The sequence below is a fragment of the Bison bison genome, unplaced genomic scaffold (genome assembly GCF_000754665.1).
Source record: "Bison bison bison isolate TAMUID 2011002044 unplaced genomic scaffold, Bison_UMD1.0 scf7180017864482, whole genome shotgun sequence".
NCBI classification, from domain to species: domain Eukaryota; kingdom Metazoa; phylum Chordata; class Mammalia; order Artiodactyla; family Bovidae; genus Bison; species Bison bison.
The window spans coordinates 194,544-207,174 of NW_011495042.1; the positions used below are offsets into that span (position 1 = coordinate 194,544).

At 39.1% G+C, this 12,631-nt stretch overlaps 1 protein-coding gene across 3 annotated transcripts in view; it reads left to right on the top strand.

Annotated features, from left to right (window-relative positions):
- The window catches only part of MAP4 (microtubule-associated protein 4), a 153,117-nt gene that overhangs the window by 41,324 nt on the left and 99,162 nt on the right, over nucleotides 1–12,631 (top strand). The window contains exon 1 of one of the 3 annotated variants that reach the window (XM_010862343.1): nucleotides 8,382–9,112. The exons of 1 other annotated variant lie outside the window; for it this stretch is intronic. The gene's annotated coding sequence lies outside the window, so the exon portion shown is untranslated. Of the gene's footprint in view, nucleotides 1–8,381; nucleotides 9,113–10,460; nucleotides 10,576–12,631 lie in introns of those variants that run through there. One more of the 3 variants, XM_010862345.1, reaches the window with a different exon arrangement.

A 12,631-nucleotide genomic window follows, 5' to 3' on the forward strand; every position in this document is an offset into this window, starting at 1 on the left:
ATTTAAGACATTTGTTGTTTGGTTTGTTTTTTTTGTTTTTTTTACCCCAGGATGGTTATATCATGTTATTTTCTTTTATAATTTCATTACTGGTTTAAACTTTTTGAAAACTTCATTATGCCTTGTTTATTTTTGAAGGATTAAAAAATGCATTTATGGCAAACATCTCCCATTGCTTATTCAAGAAATACACTAGAATATTGAACATAGCCAGCACCAGAGCCACCAAGTCATTGTCCGCTCATGTTCAGTCTGTCAGCCCACTAGCAGAAGGGAAAACAGAGAAACCTTATCCTGTTTTTTTAAAGGTCAGCACATGCAGGCTTGCAGACCAATAGAGAAGCACATTCCAGTGAGGAGGCAAAGTTCTCTTTGCCTTCTGCCCACTTGAGATTAAACTTAGAGAGTCAGCAAAAGCCTTTCAGCTTTCATTTCAGCTGCTGTTACAGTTATCCCACCCCCTTCTTTATGTGATCCATTACATATACGCTTCTGTACATTCTCAATCACTCAGTCCTGTCCAACTCTTTGCGACCTCATGGACTATAGCTGGCCAAGCTCCTCTGTCTGTGGAATTTTCCAGGCAGTAATACTGGAGTGGGTTGCCCTTTCCAATCCAGGGATTGAACTTGCATCTCCTGAGTCTCCTGCATTGGCAGGTGGATTCTTTACCACTGAGCCACCTTGGGAAACCCCTATTCACTTTTGTACTTAAGGCCAAAATGTATCTTTTCTCATAAATATGTCCTCTGTTAGTAAATCTTATGAGAATGTTTTAAGCCTAAGTATTAAATGCAATTTTCCCTTAAAAACGTATGAAAGTGAAAGTGAAGTCGCTCAGTCATGTCTGACTCTTTGCGACCCCATGGACTGTAGCCTATCAGGCTCCTCAGTCCATGGAATTTTCCAGGCAAGAGTACTGGAGTGGGTTGCCATTTCCTTCTCCACGGGATCTTCCTGACCCAGGGATCGAACCTGGGTCTCACACATTGCGGGCAGATGCTTTACCATCTGAGCCACCAGGGAAGCTCTTTAAAATGTATAATTAGCTCAAAATAATGCCACAGTTCAGTTTGAAATAATTTGGATCAATACGTCTCTTGTATAGCTCTCCCTCTGATAAATCACCCCTCTACCCCCACTGCAATTGGCCTTTTTTCCCCTTGTAGGCAGAAAATATATGCTATCTGTACCATATATCTAAGTCTTTTAGCTTTTAAAAATTATACTGTTTTCGAAAAGATTGATTTTAGACAGAGTTGTTTCCATATCCTAGTGCGTAACCATCATCCTGGGATTTCTTTTCGTGTCTCACAGGTTACTGTGGCTTTCCTCGGATGCTGTGTTCATTTGTCATTTTTCCTAGACTCTGTGCTGAAAGTTCATTTTTAGGAAGGATGTCTGGAAAATAAACTTTTTTTATTTATTGCATGTTTGAATTTCCTGCTCTGGTTCTGATTCCATAAATGGGTTGAGTATAAAACTCTAGGTTCAAAATAACTTCTCACTTTTAAAGGCATCTCCCTATTGGCTTTCTTGCATCCTAGCATTTCTAGCATTCTAGTTGCTGTTGTTTCTCATAACTTGTTAGATATTGTTTGGTGGAATTTTCTTTCTCTTTTTCCCCTTCTGTCCTTGTCTCTCTACTCCCTCCATCATCTCTGTCTTCTGCATCCCCCTTTTATGCTGTGATACATTGTATATACCTTTTGGTATGTAAAATGTACAACGTTTACAGATAATGAAAAGGTAAACATTTATGACTCTACCAGCCAGCTTACAAAATTGTACTTTTCTAAATCTCTTGTTGTCTCTTCCTTTTTAATTTTTTTCCCCACCAGAGTATCACTGTTCTGAATTTGTGCCTTTCGTTGTGTTTAATATTTGTACACAGATGTAGGACTCTGTTAACACTGTGTTGAAATTCATCCATGTTCATGTGTATTTCTCTAATTAATTCATTTTCAGTGCTGTATTTTATTCTCTGTATCTGTTGATGTACATTTGGGTTGTTACAAGGTTATTGTTATTGTGAATAATATTGCTTTCACATTCTTGGACATGGATGCATGAGTTTATCTAGGATATAAGTCTAGAATTGGAAAGCCTGCGTCTAAGGATGTATACAAATGTATAAATAAGGACATGCTGTTGTTTAAAATGATTGTATCAATTTATAGCAGTGCAGGGGAGGTCCAGTTGCTGCTCATTCTTCCTCATGCTGGATATTGTCAGACTTTTTCATTTTAGCAACTCTGGCAGGTATTTACTGACTCTCAGAATAGTTTTTAAGTTACCTATCCCTGTTGATTAGTGAAAGTAAGCACTTTTTTTTTGTATTGAATTTTTGGATAGGCTCCTATAATAGTTAGCTGTTTTGTTGTGCTTTTCATTTGTAGAATTTCTTTATATATCCCATATATGGGTTCTTTCTTTTTACATACTGTGGATATTGTCAGCTCTGGTTTGCTTTCACTTTCTCAATGGTTTATTTGGGTGGATATAGATTCTTGCCTTTGATATTGTCCAGGTTATCATTTTTAGCTTTTTATGGTTAGTGATTTTTGTGACCTTCCTCACTGCCTCACCGTCTCTTTTCTGCCTTTTGACTTTGGTTCCTCATTGCTTCTCTCTCTGGTTTTATAAAAGAACCTGGCTTCCAGACCCAGACAAGATGGTTGTTTTGAGACATTAGTCTGCCATCTTAATCAGTCAGCTTTCTGAATAAAGTCATATTCCTTGTCTTAAAAACTTGTCTCTCAGATTCATTGGCCTGTTGTGCGGTAAGCAGCGCGAGCTTGGACTGGGCAACAGGCTTCGTTGCTCTGAGGCATGTGAAATCTTTCCAATCCAGGGATCGAACCTGTGTCCTCTGCGTTAGCAGGCGAATCTTAACCATTGGACCACCAGGAAGTTTGCTCTGCCTATTTTAATATAATCCCTGGGCTAAGAATGGCTTCTACATTTAAAAATAATTGACAGAAAATTAAAAGAAAAATATTTCATGACAAGTGAACACATGAACTTTGAGTTTGTGTCCATAAATAAAATTTAATGTAACCGAGACACTCTCGTTTCTTTCTTGTCTTTTGAAGCTTTCACACTGTAATGGCAGAGTGGAGTACAGGCAGCTCTTGCTACGCACAGTGGTTGAGGACCTCGCTTCAGCACAGTAGTCCAAGGCTGTAAAAATGGCCATGCAGGGTGAAACTGCAAAGTATTAATAATCAGTGGGAGGGACTTCCCCAGTGGTCCAGGGGTTAAGAGTCTGCGCTTCCGCCGGATGGGGCACCTGGTTAGGAAACCAAGATCCCTGTGTGCCATGCAACAAGGCAAAAACAAATCTGTGTGAAAAATTATTGTGAACTTAAGAAACTTCTCTTGTTTCCTGTTATAAATGCATAGGGAAATGAAAAAAAAAAAGGAAATGAATATATAGTACAGTGTAATTTAAAACATTAGAAACATTGAGAATTAAAATGTTTTCTTTCATAGTAAAAAGCTTATCAAGAGTTGCTCTCTTTTTGTGATATGACGTGGAATGGGCCTCTTCTCTCTGCCTTGGCAAGTTGTCCTGGTTTCTAAGTTTGGATCAGCTTCCCACATTGTTTGCTTTGTGTTTTCAATGTTACAATGTGCCTTTGAGAATTGTTTTAATGTGAAATATCTTGCCTGTGTCACTTCCTCTTGGACATCCTCATCTTTTTCACCAAAATACATAGATGAACTCACCTTTACTATGTTCCTCTGACTGCATGTACAGACTCTTTGGAGGGACTGTAGAGTCTGCACTCCCACAGTGAAGCTCTTGCTTCTATAACTCCATTCACATTCAGTTTGAATTTCACTTCCAGTGTTACTCTTCTTTAGTTCTTTGCTGCACTTTCATTTTGACCAGTTCCCTCTTAAAGCTACCTTTTTTGTAAAATGTCACATGGGTTTATCACTGGTAGACGCGGCAACACAAGTTTATGCTTGAACTGAATAACAGATGCTCAGTCACAAGTCACTAACAGGCTTTGTGACGTGATAGGTCACTGATCTTGATGCACAAACTGTTATTCATGTAGTAATTTGTAGACTAAAGAGCTAGCCACAGATTTGTGCTTTATGCAGTTATTCACAGTTACTATACTGGAACTTGAACCAGGTTGTTGAACTTATAATTTTTCACTACCATATTGTTGTCTGGTTTTGATATTGGGGTATATTACCAGTAATTATATAGTAATCACTAGCAAATACCTAAGGCACAGTGTTCCAGGCACTGTTCTAACATTTTATGTATTAGCACATCCATAAGTAGTTAATTCTGTTATTCCCAACTTACATGTGAGGAAACTGAAGTAAAACAATTAAGAAACTTGCCCATGGTCACATAGATATTAAGTGATACAGATATTAAGATTGAATGTGGGAGACTCAGGTTTGATCCCTGGGTTGGGAAATTCCCCTGGAGAAGGAAATGGCAGCCTACTCCAGTACTGTTGCCTGGAAAATCCCATGGACGGAGGATTCTGGTAGGCTCCAGTCCATGGGCTCACAAAGAGTCACGAGTGAGCGACTTCACTTTCACTTTCTGGTAGTCCAGTGTGGATCCCGGCCTCTAACCTACTACATTACACTTATATACATTATACTTATATTAGTCTCATAAAATGAGTTGGAAAGCATTCTTTTTCTAATTTCTAGAGTTTGTGTTAGATCAGTACCTTAAATGTTTGGTAGAATACTATAAACCCTTTGTGGTGTGTGTCTGTATGTGTGTATGTATTTGGAAGGTTTAAAAATAACTTTCAGTTTCTTTAACTGATTTCAGACTGTTGATGTTTTCTATTTATCATATTCTGAATCAGTTTTTGTTATATATACTGTTTTAGGAATTGATCTTTTTCATCTTCTCTTCAAATGTGTTATCATAGCCTTAATCTTTTTTTTTCTCTCTCCTGCATTTGTGATATTTTTCTTTTTCCTTCCTAAAATTGTTCATTTATTCCTTCTCTTCTTTTTTGAACAATCTTCCCAGAGGTTTGTTAACTTTGTTTTTTAGTTGTTGTATCGTGTCTGACTCTTTGGTGACCCCATGGGCTGTAGCCCATCAGGCTCCTCTGTCCATGGGACTTTCTAGGCAGGAGTACTGGAGTGAGTTCCCATTTCCTACTCCAGGGATCTTCCCATCCCAGGGATCGAACCTGTGTCTCCCACATTGGCAGGCGGGTTCTTTAGCACTGAGCCACCGGAGAAGCCCCTGTTAACTTTATTAGTCCTCAAAGAGGACTTTTACTTTGCTGTTCTATTCCTCTGTTTCCTTGTAGTTTATTTTTGTTTATGAGTTTATTTTCCTTCCTTTGATTTTACTGAGATTTATTTTTATCTAAGATATATGTTAACCAATTAATTTTATTCTTCTTTTCCTAATATAAGCACTTAAGACTAGGGACATTGCTTAAATTATCTTTTTAGGTATATTCCACAAACCTTGCTATGTAATATTTTTGGTATTATTCAGTTCTAAGTGTTTTTTTCATTATTATTAAATGGTTTAATCTATGGGTTATTTGTAGTGTTTTCAAATTTCCTAATACATTAAAAAATTCAGGTTTTTATTTCTAATTTGTTCATATGTTTCATAAATGTGGAATACATAATAATTTTAAAAATAAGAGACATTTCCTAGTATACATTTATTTTAAAAAGCAAGTTTCATGAATGCTGGAAGAGAAAGTGTCTTCTCCACTGTACACGCTACTTTCCAGTGTAGTCTAGTAGTGAAACTTGTATATTGAATTGCTCAAAGCTAGTATGTTCTTGCTGATTTTTGTCTTGATGTGTCAGTTACTGGGAGAAGGTTTACAACGACATGCCCCTGTGAAGTTGGATTCATCTGTTTCTCCTCATTACGATCACTTTTATGTGTTTTTGAATATCTTATGTTGTTAGATGGGAACAAGTTAGATATTTAATATTGATAAATCTTAGTGAATTAAAATCTCTGTCATTTTATTTCTACTAATAGTGTTTTTGCTTCGAGTCAGTTTTGTTGACAGTTATGCCTACACCAATCTGGCGCATTTTGTTATACACTTGAACCTTCTGTAGTAGATGCTGCTGGTGCCCTGTCTGGATTCCCTTAACCAGCCAGTGTCTCACTCAGCTAATGACTGCTTTGCGAGGGTTACAGTAACCCGGCCCCCTTACCTCTGGCTGGCGCTGACTCAGGGCTGCAGTTGGGCTCCACAGCTTCCCCAGGGAAGAGGCAGAGGCTGGATTCAGCGAAACCCAGTTTTACCTCCCTTCCCTCTCCTACCACTTTCTCCTGAGGGTACTCTCTCAGTTTATAAAAAATAACTGTTTCAGGCTTTGCTTTTATTAAACTGAATCTAAAGCGTCTACCATCTCAACAAGGGAGAACTTGATCTCTCTTTCTAGTGTTAAGTTGTACAAATCCTGTTTTTTGTTTCATTTTGGTGAACTTCATCTTTAATATATTGGGTAGGTTTTTTTTTTTTTTTAATTGGGTAGATTTTTGTTTCAGTAGCTCTCAACTGTGGGCGTCCTTCAGAATTAACTCATTTTGAAATTGCTGGACTGTCTCTGATCGATCCTATGCCAGTGGCTTTTCACTTTAAATCAGATCTTTTCCTCTATTTCAGGTAAAATGTTAAAGGGTTCTGTTAAATAACTAAAAGGGTTCCTTTGACTTTTCATTTTACTTGTTTGGTTTTCACTTTATGTTAAAGGTAAGACATTTACCACCACTAAGGGTACTCTACAAAATGCCTACTAAGTACTCCCATAGAGTTTATGCCGTCTTCTTTCCTGCTCAGAAGACGGGAACTACTGTGCTCCAGCACTGAGTCTGCGTCTAGGACCAACAGTAGAAGAGCCAGCAGGCTCCTTCAGCTGGGTCAGTGTCGACCCCACCAGGAGCAGGCTTCTGTCATGATCCGGAACAAAGCACAGCCAGCAGAATGCCCGTGTGATAATGACGCCAAGAGGAGTCCCTTTTTATACTAGATGCCTAGGATAAAAGGTGCTTTCTTTTCCATCTTGAAACTCGGAGTTTCAAGGTGAACTCGGGAAGAGAGGCACACTGTGGATAAATAATTACAGAACTATGAGCACAAATCCCTATTTCCTCTTGGTTCTATCTTCTATTTCCCTTTACTTTCACTGACGTTTTATACAATAAAGTAGGAAATACCGTGGCTCTGAACTTCAGAGAGAAACTTCACTTAATGGAAGGGTTTTTCTTAAATAAAACAGTTCTCTAAAGCTAAGAACTGATCAGTTATGATTATTCCATCCAATATCCCTAACTGAAGTAGCTTAAAATTCTGTAGTATATTTATTACTCCCTGACAGAGACAGGTGAGCTGTTGCTATAGAGATTTAACATTTTACCGATTATAGAAGTTTTAATTTTTATATAGTGATGTTAACATGATGGTGGTAGCTGATCTCTTGAACAGAAAACAATTTGTTTTTGCCACATTGCATCATGTTGTGCTTTTCTAAAAGCAGAGAGCTATTTTTATTGCCCTGCCTAATAATGATAAGATGACCAGCCTGGAGAGCTGGCTTGTCTGGTTACTCCCTGTTAGCTTTCTTTTCATGATGACTGTGTCACAGGCCATGTTTGGAAAGTAGAAGAAATGAGGTGAATATTCTTCATTAGTGATGACCCTTCCACCTTGAATCTGTTCATTCTTTTTCCAGTTCTGAGTTTTGTAGCTTCGGCACCTCTAATTAATCTTAAAATAGGCGTGTTTTTCATTGTCTTGCATTTACCATTTTAGAGCTATATGTTTAGTTAACCCGTGTTCTGTTGTCTTTTGTTGTTTTGGCCCATCTTCCGTGTAAAGTAAAGCACTAAGAGAAGGTGTGCACGTTACTTAAACGGGGTCTTTCCCCTTCAGGACCTCGTAGTTTACAGGAGCTCCTGGTGTATACAGCTCACTCTAGTATAGATTAGACTGTACTGTCTGTTATAAGTACAGACGATGTATTAGTTCTGAATAGTACTGGAGAACAGATTCTAAAATGAAATCAGAGAAAAGGTGATAGATAGGATGTGGACCTCAATTGTAAGACTAACAAAGAGGAAGTAAGACAATTGGAAGTGTGGAGAGCAATATGAGCCAGGGTATGCACTGATAGCATCAGTGGTCTGCTTGTAAAATGGCTGAAATATATGTAGAGACCCAAGTGGAAAACTGCTGATGGTTGTAGTAGGTGGTAGAACTGGGTCCCCTCAGATTGTGTGGCCTTGATATCATGCTAAGAAGTTTGGTTTTATTTTTAAATAAGTGTTGGAGTCCTCTTCAGTCAACCAGTATATTTTCCTGATATTCAGGTCTTTTGCCAACTGCCTTCATCCTTTAAGAAGGAAAAGTAGGGCAAAAAAATTAATTTTGAAGTGTCGTGATATCACTGTAAAATTTCCAGATTTTGCCAGTTTTGTCACACGCTGCGTCTGTGTCTGGTATTCTCAGGATCGCCTCTTAGCCTGATCCTTAACCCCAGTTTCATTTACAAGGGATTTGTTTTCTCTGGTTCTTTGTCATCTGTTAAAGTGAGGAACTTGAATCCTAGGTTAGTTGAACTGTTTTTTTTTTTCCAACTAGTTGTTTTTTAAAAAAGCCTTGAGAGATCTTAAATGTTTAGAGATAGTTTTTGGATAAGTATAAGCAGACTCTGGATGTTTTTGTGCTGCTAGGCTGAGGTTAAGTTAATTGGGACGAATAGTAAAGGTTTAAAAAATGCTTTCTCTTTTTCAAAATTTGGGGGCATTAGGTATTGAGAATCATGTTAAGGTTCACCCTTCTTTTAGACAAATTGAGAGAAACATTTGCTCTTGAGGATGGTTACAACAGAAATGGTAAGTGCTGTGTCATTGTCCTCTCTTGTTTTGGCGCACATAACTAGTCTTCAGCAGGCATCATGCTGTCTGTATCACGTGGCTAACAGTGGGAGGTATCTGGTGTAGATTCTTCTTGGGGAAATAGATTTAAATTTACTTGGATAGAAATGTAAAGCACCTGCTGGTGCTTGTTTAGCGACCCAAAATGCATTCAATCAGGACGGAATATAAGCTGCCTGGATAGTTCCTGTAAGTAAGCAAGCGAGGCTTTCTTACCTTCAGCCTCATGCTGCGAGGTCTTAGTTATGTGAATATGTGTGTGCATGTGTGTGCAGGGGTTTTATATTTACAGGACAAGGCTCCCCAAAATAGCAGTGCAAAAAGGAATTCTTTGCTGTGGGGACTGCATGGAAGTAATATGAATCAGTGTGTTCTTTCATACAGGAATGTCACTGGGTGATGCCCTCAGCTATTCTAGTAATCAAGGACGCTCTCCTGTTGCTAATCCTATGATGAACAGGACAAATGGTGGTGATGAACAGAACCTCGCCAAGCCTGGAAATTCCATCAGTTCGTCATAGTACAGCTGTTGTCCTTAGTGCGTAGGGAGGCACCTGGGGGTGGAAAATTAATATATTCCACAGCGGGGGTTGGAGTTTATTGCTCAGGACAGTTAAGATGTTGCTGAGCTGTCTGTTGCCATTTCCAGCCTGGTTCTGGGGAGGAGCAGGAGAAATTCGCTTTAGCCTCAGCGGTCATACGTGCCTGCAAGCTGTGTAAAGACCTCTTTTGTCGTTGTTGTTCAGTCACTCAGTCGTGTCCGACTGTTTGTGACCCCATGGACTGCAGCACGCCAGGCTTCCGTGTCCTCCACTGTCTCTTGGAGTCTGCTCAAACCCGTGTCCATAAAGAGTTGGTTTTACTTCAAAAGAAATAGTTTTGATTGAAAGTATAAATCAGAGTTTTCAAGTTAAATAAGTTAAAAACAGAGCACAGCCACCAGACAGGGTTCAGCTTGATGTGTAGTAGACCTCTGAAAGAAATTCACTGAAACAAATCTGAGGAATCAAGTCCCCATTTAGTAACTGAAAGCTTGCTGCTGCTCAGTCGCTTTAGTCATGTCCGACTCTGTGACCCCATAGACGGCAGCCCACCAGGCTCCCCCGTCCCTGGGATTCTCCAGGCAAGAACACTGGAGTGGGTTGACATTTCCTTCTCCAGTGCATGAAGTGAAAAGTGAAAGTGAAGTCGCTCAGTCGTGTCCGACTCTTAGCGACCCCATGGACTGCAGTCTACCAGCCTCCTCTGTCCATGGGATTTTCCAGGCAAGAGTACTGCAGTGGGGTGCCGTTGCCTTCTCCGGAAAGCTTGCTAGGCAAACCAAAAAAATTTCATGTTGAATATGAAATCTTAATGATTCAGACTATACCTTTCACCTTGTCAGATTATAAATGATCCCTGGGACTTTCTGGGATGCTGGGTTTCTTCCAAGCCTGAGGAACAAGCCCTGCATTTTGGCCACAGCACTCTCTTGGGATGGCAGCTTAGTGCTGGCTTCAGAATTCTCTGTCATGCAAAAAAAAAAAAAAAAAAGGGGAAGAAGAAAATATTAGCCCACATATCTTTACAGTTCCATTTCTTGTCCACAACTCACCCCTCCACTCCCACCGCCTACTAAACAGGACAGAATATCAATCATGGAGACAATTTAAGTGAGTATTATGAACAGTCTCCTATGGGGAAGAGTTGTTATTAAATGTTTCTTTATTAAATTGGTTATTTGAAACTCAGTGCATTTCCCTTAGATAAACAGTATTATAAGTGATGATTAATTTTGGTTCTAAACTAATCCAAATTACTGAGAAGAAAGCATCTTCCTTTTTTCTAAAACTGACAGACAGAAGGAGTATTTCAAAAGGTCTCTGAGCTTGCCTTTGGCGTTCCTCTCTTCCTTTTACCTCCCAGGGCCTCTGGGCCCATCTGTATACCTTCTCCCTACTTGGTCACCTTATCCAATCTGCTTTATTCCCTGAAGTATTCCATGTCGCTACATTATATTTCTTCCCTTTTACCCTAAAACCAGAAACTCAGACACTTTCATTGAAATTTATCTCAGGGATTGAGAGGGAAGCTAACTTGATCACTAAATTCACACAAAGCGGAATGATGGCCCTTCAAAGGCTGTACGTCCCCTTATGCTCCTTTAAATTGTGAAATAGGGTTCTGTACTTCTAAAAAGAGAATGCTAGCTGTTGCAAGTGAATCTTAGTAGAAGTTTGGCTAATGTGACCAAGTGAAATGAAAATGCAGTGGTTATGAGAAGTGTCTGAGTATGTTGGTGGGAATTAGGCTTCTGTTCTTCCTTTTCATGAGTTTTCTTCCTCTAGTTTCAAAGTTTAGCACCTTTTAGGGGCTGGGATGGGGACAAAAGTAGGGGAGGACAGAGGCAGCAACAGGCCATTTGCAAACTAGAATGCTAATTTCTCAGCAGACAACCAGACAGAAAGTACACAGATCTTAACTGAGTGACTATAGGTAAGACTAACCTAAATCTCTGGGAGCTTGAAAAGTTATCCATACTTCTGTGCATTTAAATTATATATGAACACTATTTAATCTGTATAGACCTAGAAAATATTGAGTCCAGTAATTAATTCCAGAGTTTGTGATCTGAAGTAAACCATACAGAAGAGAAGGTGCTTGTGACTTCATCATATATTCTTATTTACTCTTTATGAGCACATAGCTATTAATAGTAAGGCTAGTCAAGAGACAAAAATTGTCTTCTGTGCTTCATCATCATGTCCTGTCGTTTCCTCTTGCTTTGGTTTACCTAGGTATTTTCAAAATCCTCACTAGATAATTTCATGTCAGGCATGTAATCAGAATGAAGATCAGATGTCCGGAGTGCTATGTTTGAAAACGGTGTGCTTTGGTGCCTGGTTAAATAATATGGGGCTTATTTTCTGGCAGAGTGGTGTCACATCTCCTTTGATGTTAGCCAGAACTGGGTGGAGTTTCTTAAGCTGCAGTGGGATTTGCTCAAGCAGGGCTCTGTGCACTGGGGAGTTGGTTTCTAGTCTTTCTCTTTGCCAAAAGGCTTTTGCCTTTTTAAATAAACCTGAACCCAGTTATAATTGAGAGTACTTGATGTATAAAATAATAGTCACACGGAGTGATGAAAGTGAATTATAAGTGATGAAAGTGAATTATAAGTAGTTTATCGAATAGTCAACCTCAGGAATTGTTTCACACACCACTCTCATTTTACAGCCTAAGGAACTCAACCCCGGAAGGTGACCCACTCAAAGCCAAACTGAGAATCAGACTGAACTAGTGAAGCACGGAAATGTCTTCACATTTCCATAAGAAAAAAACCCAGCTTTTTTTTAATCTCCTGTTAGCAAAGTCATTCAAAGTTAACAGTATAAGCAACTATATTCAGTATTTTGAAATAACCTATAAAGGAAAATAATCTGAAAAAGAATATATGTGTGTGTGTTTATATATATATATATATATATATATAAAACTGAATCACTTTGCTGTACACTTGGAACATTGTAAATCTACTATCAGATCAGATCAGATCAGTCGTTCAGTCGTGTCCAACTCTTTGTGACCCCATGAATCGCAGCACTCCAGGCCTCCCTGTCCGTCACCATCTCCCGAAGTTCACTCAGACTCATGTCCATTGAGTTGGTGATGCCATCCAGCCATCTCACCCTCTGTCATCCCCTTCTCCTCCTGCCCCCAATCCCTCCCAGC